Below are 6,000 nucleotides of genomic sequence, written 5' to 3' on the forward strand. Positions count from 1 at the left end.
TCGCCCGGTGCTCAGGGAGGGCTGTGGTCAGTCACAATCCCAGGAGCCTTCAGCGAAACCCCAACCCCCAACCATTCCCCAACTCCCTCCCCTTTCCAGTTCCCTGGGTGCACAAAAGGGAGTCTGAACAGTAATAATGATAATAATAATGACATTTGTTAAGCGCTTACTATGTGCCAAGCACTGTTCATAAGGGAATCAGGCTGTTGTCCCACATGGGGCTCACAGTCTCAATCCCCATTTTCCAGATGAGGTAGCTGAGGCCCAGATAAATTAGGCGACTAGTCTCAATCCCCATTTTCCAGATGAGGTAGCTGAGGCCCAGATAAATTAGGCGACTAGTCTCAATCCCCATTTTCCAGATGAGGTAGCTAAGGCCCAGAGAAGGGAAGTGAGCAGTCTCAATCCCCATTTTACAGATGAGGTAACTGAGGCCCAGAGAAGTTAGGTGACCAGTCTCAATCCCCATTTTACAGATGAGTTAGCTGAGGCCCAGAGAAGGGAAGTGACCAGTCTCAATCTCCATTTTCCAGATGAGGTAGCTGAGGCCCAGAGAAGGGAAGTGAGCAGTCTCAATCCCCATTTTCCAGATGAGGTAGCTGAGGCCCAGAGAAGGGAAGTGAGCAGTCTCAATCCCCATTTTCCAGATGAGGTAGCTGAGGCCCAGAGAAGGGAAGTGAGCAGTCTCAATCCCCATTTTCCAGATGAGGTAGCTGAGGCCCAGAGAAGGGAAGTGAGCAGTCTCAATCCCCATTTTCCAGATGAGGTAACTGAGGCCCAGAGAAGTGAAGCCACTTGCCCACAGTTACCCAGCTGTCAAGTGGCGGAGGCGGGATTAGAACCCACGGCCTCTAGCTCCCAAGCCCCTGCTCTTTCCACTGAGCCACATTGCCATGCCTGTGCCGATGCCAAGTGACTCGCCAAGGAGGAAAAACCCAACTGCCCCGCCACACCAGGGCTTGCTGCGGGGCCACTCCCACCTCCGCCCCGCACTGTTCACTCATTCATTCGTATTTATTGAGCATTTACTACTACTAATAATAATTTTGGTATTTTTTAAGCGCTTACTATGGACCAAGCACTGTTCTAAGTGCTGGGAAGATGAAAGATCATCAGGTTGTCCAAAGTGGGGCTCACTGTACATTCCCTTGATTCTATTTATCATGATAATGTCTTGTTTTTGTTTCATTCTGTTTTGCTCTGCCGCCTTTCTCCCCCGATTGGACGGGGGAGGGATGGTCTCTATCTGTTGCCGAAGTGTCCATTCCAAGCGCTTAGGGCAGTGGTCTGCACACAGTAAGTGATCAATAAATACGACTGAATAAACGCATGAATCCCCGCTTTTCAGATAAAGTACCTAAGGCTTTAATATAACACTAATATTTAATATTATTTAATTTATTATTTAATTTATTTAAGGCTTTATTATAACACTAATAATAATTATGGCATTTAAGCGCTTACGATGTGCCAAGCCCTGTTCTAAGCGCTGGGGTAGATACAAGGTGATCAGGTGGTCCCACGTGGGGCTCACAATCTTCATCCCCATTTTACAGAGGAGGGAACTGAGGCCCGGAGAAGTGAAGTGACTTGCCCACAGTCACCCAGCTAAGTGGAGGAGCCGGAATTCGAACCCACGACTTCTGGCTCCCAAGCCCGGGCTCTTTCCATTGAGCCACGCTTTTGTGTGGAGCGCTGGACTAAGCGCTGGGAATCTACAGTTGAGAAGCAGCGAGGCCCGGTGGCACAAGCCCGGGCTTGGGAGTCAGAGGTCATGGGTTCGAATCCCAGCTCTGCCACATGTCAGCTGGGTGACTGTGGGCAAGTCACTTCACTTCTCTAGGCCTCAGTAACCTCATCTGTAGGAGGATTAAGACTGTGAGCCTCACGTGGGACCACCTGATGACCCTGTATCTACCCCAGCACTGGGAAAAGTGCTCTGCACATGTAAGCGCTTAACAAATACCAACATTATTATTATTCTCCGTGCCTCAATTAACTCATCTGTAAAAATGGGGATGAAGACTGGGAGCCTCACGTGGGAGCACCTGATGACCCTGTATCTCCCCCACGCTTGGAACAGTGCTCCGCAAATAGTAAGCGCTTAACAAATACCAACATTATTATTATTCTCTGTGCCTCAGTTAACTCACCTGTAAAAATGGGGATGAAGACTGGGAGCCTCCCGTGGGACCATCTGATGACCCTGTATCTCCCCCAGCGCTTGGAACAATGCTCTGCAAATAGTAAGCGCTTAACAAATACCAACATTATCTCCCCCAGCGCTTGGAACAGTGCTCTGCAAATAGTAAACGCTTAACAAATACCAACATTATTATTATTCTCTGTGCCTCAGTTAACTCACCTGTAAAAATGGGGATGAAGACTGGGAGCTTCACGTGGGACCACCTGATGACCCTGTATCTCCCCCAGCGCTTGGAACAATGCTCTGCAAATAGTAAGCGCTTAACAAATACCAACATTATCTCCCCCAGCGCTTGGAACAGTGCTCTGCAAATAGTAAACGCTTAACAAATACCAACATTATCTCCCCCAGCGCTTGGAACAGTGCTCTGCAAATAGTAAATGCTTAACAAATACCAACATTATCTCCCCCAGCGCTTGGAACAGTGCTCTGCAAATAGTAAGCGCTTAACAAATACCAACATTATCTCCCCCAGCGCTTGGAACAGTGCTCTGCAAATAGTAAGCGCTTAACAAATACCAACATTATCTCCCCCAGCGCTTGGAACAGTGCTCTGCAAATAGTAAGCGCTTAACAAATACCAACATTATCTCCCCCAGCGCTTGAAACAGTGCTCTGCAAATAGTAAGCGCTTAACAAATACCAACATTATCTCCCCCAGCGCTTGGAACAGTGCTCTGCAAATAGTAAGCGCTTAACAAATACCAACATTATCTCCCCCAGCGCTTGGAACAGTGCTCTGCACATAGTAAGCGCTTAACAAATACCAACATTATCTCCCCCAGCGCTTGGAACAGTGCTCTGCACATAGTAAGCGCTTAACAAATACCAACATTATCTCCCCCAGCGCTTGGAAGAGTGCTCTGCACATAGTAAGCGCTTAACAAATACCAACATTATCTCCCCCAGCGCTTGGAACAGTGCTCTGCACATAGTAAGCGCTTAACAAATACCAACATTATCTCCCCCAGCGCTTGGAACAGTGCTCTGCACATAGTCAGCGCTTAACAAATACCAACATTATTATTATTCTCTGTGCCTCAGTTAACTCACCTGTAAAAATGGGGATGAAGACCGGGAGCCTCACGTGGGACCACCTGAGGACCCTGGATCTCCCCCAGCGCTTGGAATAGTGCTCTGCACACGTAAGCGCTTAACAAATACCTACACTGGTATTATTATTTCAGTTCGGGCCACAAATAGAGACCCTCCCGGCCCTACACCGGGGGCGACGAGAGCAAAACCGAAGATGAGAGGGACAGTTGGCAGCTCCTATGAGCCTCCCCCCCACAACCAACCGTTGGAAGGGGATGCACCTGGTCACCCCCCCCCCCGTCCTCCTCCTCCAGGCAGCCCGCCCGATTGGGGCCGGATAGATGGCGGGTCCCTCGGGGGTGGCGGCTCTCCGGGGGTCCCGGAGGAGGAGAGGACGGCGACCGGTCCTGTCGGGGCGGCCCCCCGCGCTGGCGCCTACCTGCACGGAGCGGGCGGAGCCCGGGCCGCCGCCGCCGCCGCCGGTGACAGCGCAATGGGCCCGGCCAGTCCTTCCCATCAAACACCGCGCTCCCGCCTTCCGACCAATCAGCAGCTCCGACGCGGGCTTCGTCCCCCGTCACGTGACAGGGGCGGATTTGGGAAGGGGGGGAGGCCGAGCGGGGCCGTTGGGCGCAGGCGTTCGCCACGCGCTCGGGGCCCCGCCCCGGGAGTTGAGCTGCTTGTTCGTTCCTTCGGTGGTATTTGGTGAGCGCTTACTATGTGCACAGCACTGTGCTGAGCGCTCGGAATGGGCGATGGTTGAGGGCCCGAGGAGGGGCATCCTCTGGCCCCACTCTAAGAAGGGGAGAGAGGTTTCCCACGATCACACGCTCCCCCAAAGTATCCCAGGAGGGCTTTGTTGAAATAATAAAAATAATAATGATGCTATTTAATAATAATCCATTCATTCAGTAGTATTTATTGAGCGCTTACTATGTGCAGAGCACTGGGCTAAGCGCTCGGAATGGACGATGGTTGAGGGCCCGAGGAGGGGCATCCTCTGGCCCCACTCTAAGAAGGGGAGAGAGGTTTCCCACGATCACACGCTCCTCCAAAGTTCATTCATTCATTCAATAGTATTTATTGAGCGCTTACTATGTGCAGAGCACTCTGCTAAACTCTCGGAATGGACGATAGTTGAGGGCCCGAGGAGGGGCATCCTCTGGCCCCACTCTAAAAAGAGGAGAGAGGTTTCCCATGATCACACACTCCTCCAAAGTATCCCAGGAGGGCTTTGTTGAAATAATAAAAATAATAATGATGGTATTTAATAATAATCCATTCACTCAGTAGCATTAATTGAGCGCTTACTATGTGCAGAGCACTGTACTAAGTGCTGGGAATATACAATACGGCAACAGATAGAGATCATCTCTGCCCAATGACGGGCTTAGAGTCTAATCGGGGGAGACAGAAGGACAAAAACAAGACAACATAATCGCGATAAATAGAATCAAGGGGATGTACACCTCATTAACAAAATAAACAGGGTGATAAAAATATATACAAAGGAGCACAGTGCTGAGGGGAGGGGAAGGGAGAGGGGGAGGAGCAGAGGGAAAGGGGGTTTAGCTGAGGGGAGGTGAAGGGGGGAAAGGGGAGGGAGCAGAGGGCGGAGAGGGAGCAGAGGGAAAAGGGGAAGCTCAGTCTGGGAAGGCCTCTTGGAGGAGGTGGCATTTGTTAAGCCCTTACTATGTGCCAGGCACTGTACTAAGTGGATATAAGCAAATGGGGTTGGACACAGTCCCTGTCCCTGAGGTTGGGCAGGGATTTTCTCTGTTGCTGAATTGTACATTTCAAGCGCTTAGTACAGTGCTCTGCCCATACAGTGCTCTGCCCTCAACTGTATATATTTTCGTTACCCTATTTATTTTGTTAATGAATTGTACATCGCCTTGATTCTATTTAGTTGCCATTGTTTTTACGAGATGTTCTTCCCCATGACTCTATTTATTGCCATTGTTCTTGTCTGTCCGTCTCCCCCGATTAGACTGTAAACCCGTCAAACGGCAGGGACTGTCTCTATCTGTTGCCGACTTGTTCATCCCAAGCGCTTAGTACAGTGCTCTGCACATAGTAAGCGCTCAATAAATACTATCGAATGAATGAATGAATGAATGAATGAATGAATGAATACTAAGCGCTCATAAATACTACTGAATGAAAGGACTGACCGTCTTATTCCCCATTTTACTGATGAGGGAACTGAGGGCCAGAGAAGTGAAGTGACTCACCTAAGGTCAGACAGCTGACAAGAGAAGCAGTGTGGCTCAGTGGAAAGAGCACGGGCTTGAGAGTCAGGGGACGTGGGTTCTAATCCCTGTTCCGCCACTTGTCAGCTGGGTGACTTTGGGCAAATCACTTCACTTCTCTGGGCCTCAGTAACCTCATCTGTAAAATGGGGATTAAGACTCTGAGCCTCACGTGGGACGACCTGATCATCTTGTATTCCCCCCATCCCCCAGCATCTAGAACACTGTTTTGCACATAGTAAGTGTTTAACAAATACCATCATTATTATTTTTCAGTTGGGACAACTTGATCACCTTGTATCCACCCCCCCAGCGCCTAGAACAGTGCTTCACACATAGTAAGCGCTTAACAAATACCATCATTATTATTAAGTGGTGGAGAAGGGATTAGAAGCCATGTCCTTCTGTCTCCCAGGCCCATGGTCTATTAACTAAGAAAAAGCACGGATTTGGGAGCCAGAGGACGTGAGTTCTAACCCCAAATCCACCACTAACTTTGGGCAAGTC

General features: G+C 49.7%; 1 protein-coding gene across 2 annotated transcripts in view; it reads right to left on the minus strand.

The window, feature by feature from the left end:
• Nucleotides 1-3,753, minus strand: part of LNPK (lunapark, ER junction formation factor) — a 70,012-nt gene extending 66,259 nt beyond the window's left edge. For both annotated transcript variants that reach the window (XM_007671273.4, XM_007671270.4), the window contains exon 1: nucleotides 3,681-3,753. The gene's annotated coding sequence lies outside the window, so the exon portion shown is untranslated. The remainder of the gene's footprint in view (nucleotides 1-3,680) is intronic.
• Between the last annotated feature and the right edge of the window lie 2,247 nt (nucleotides 3,754-6,000).

This window comes from Ornithorhynchus anatinus, chromosome 9 (genome assembly GCF_004115215.2).
Source record: "Ornithorhynchus anatinus isolate Pmale09 chromosome 9, mOrnAna1.pri.v4, whole genome shotgun sequence".
In the NCBI taxonomy this organism is placed as follows: Eukaryota; Metazoa; Chordata; class Mammalia; order Monotremata; family Ornithorhynchidae; genus Ornithorhynchus; species Ornithorhynchus anatinus.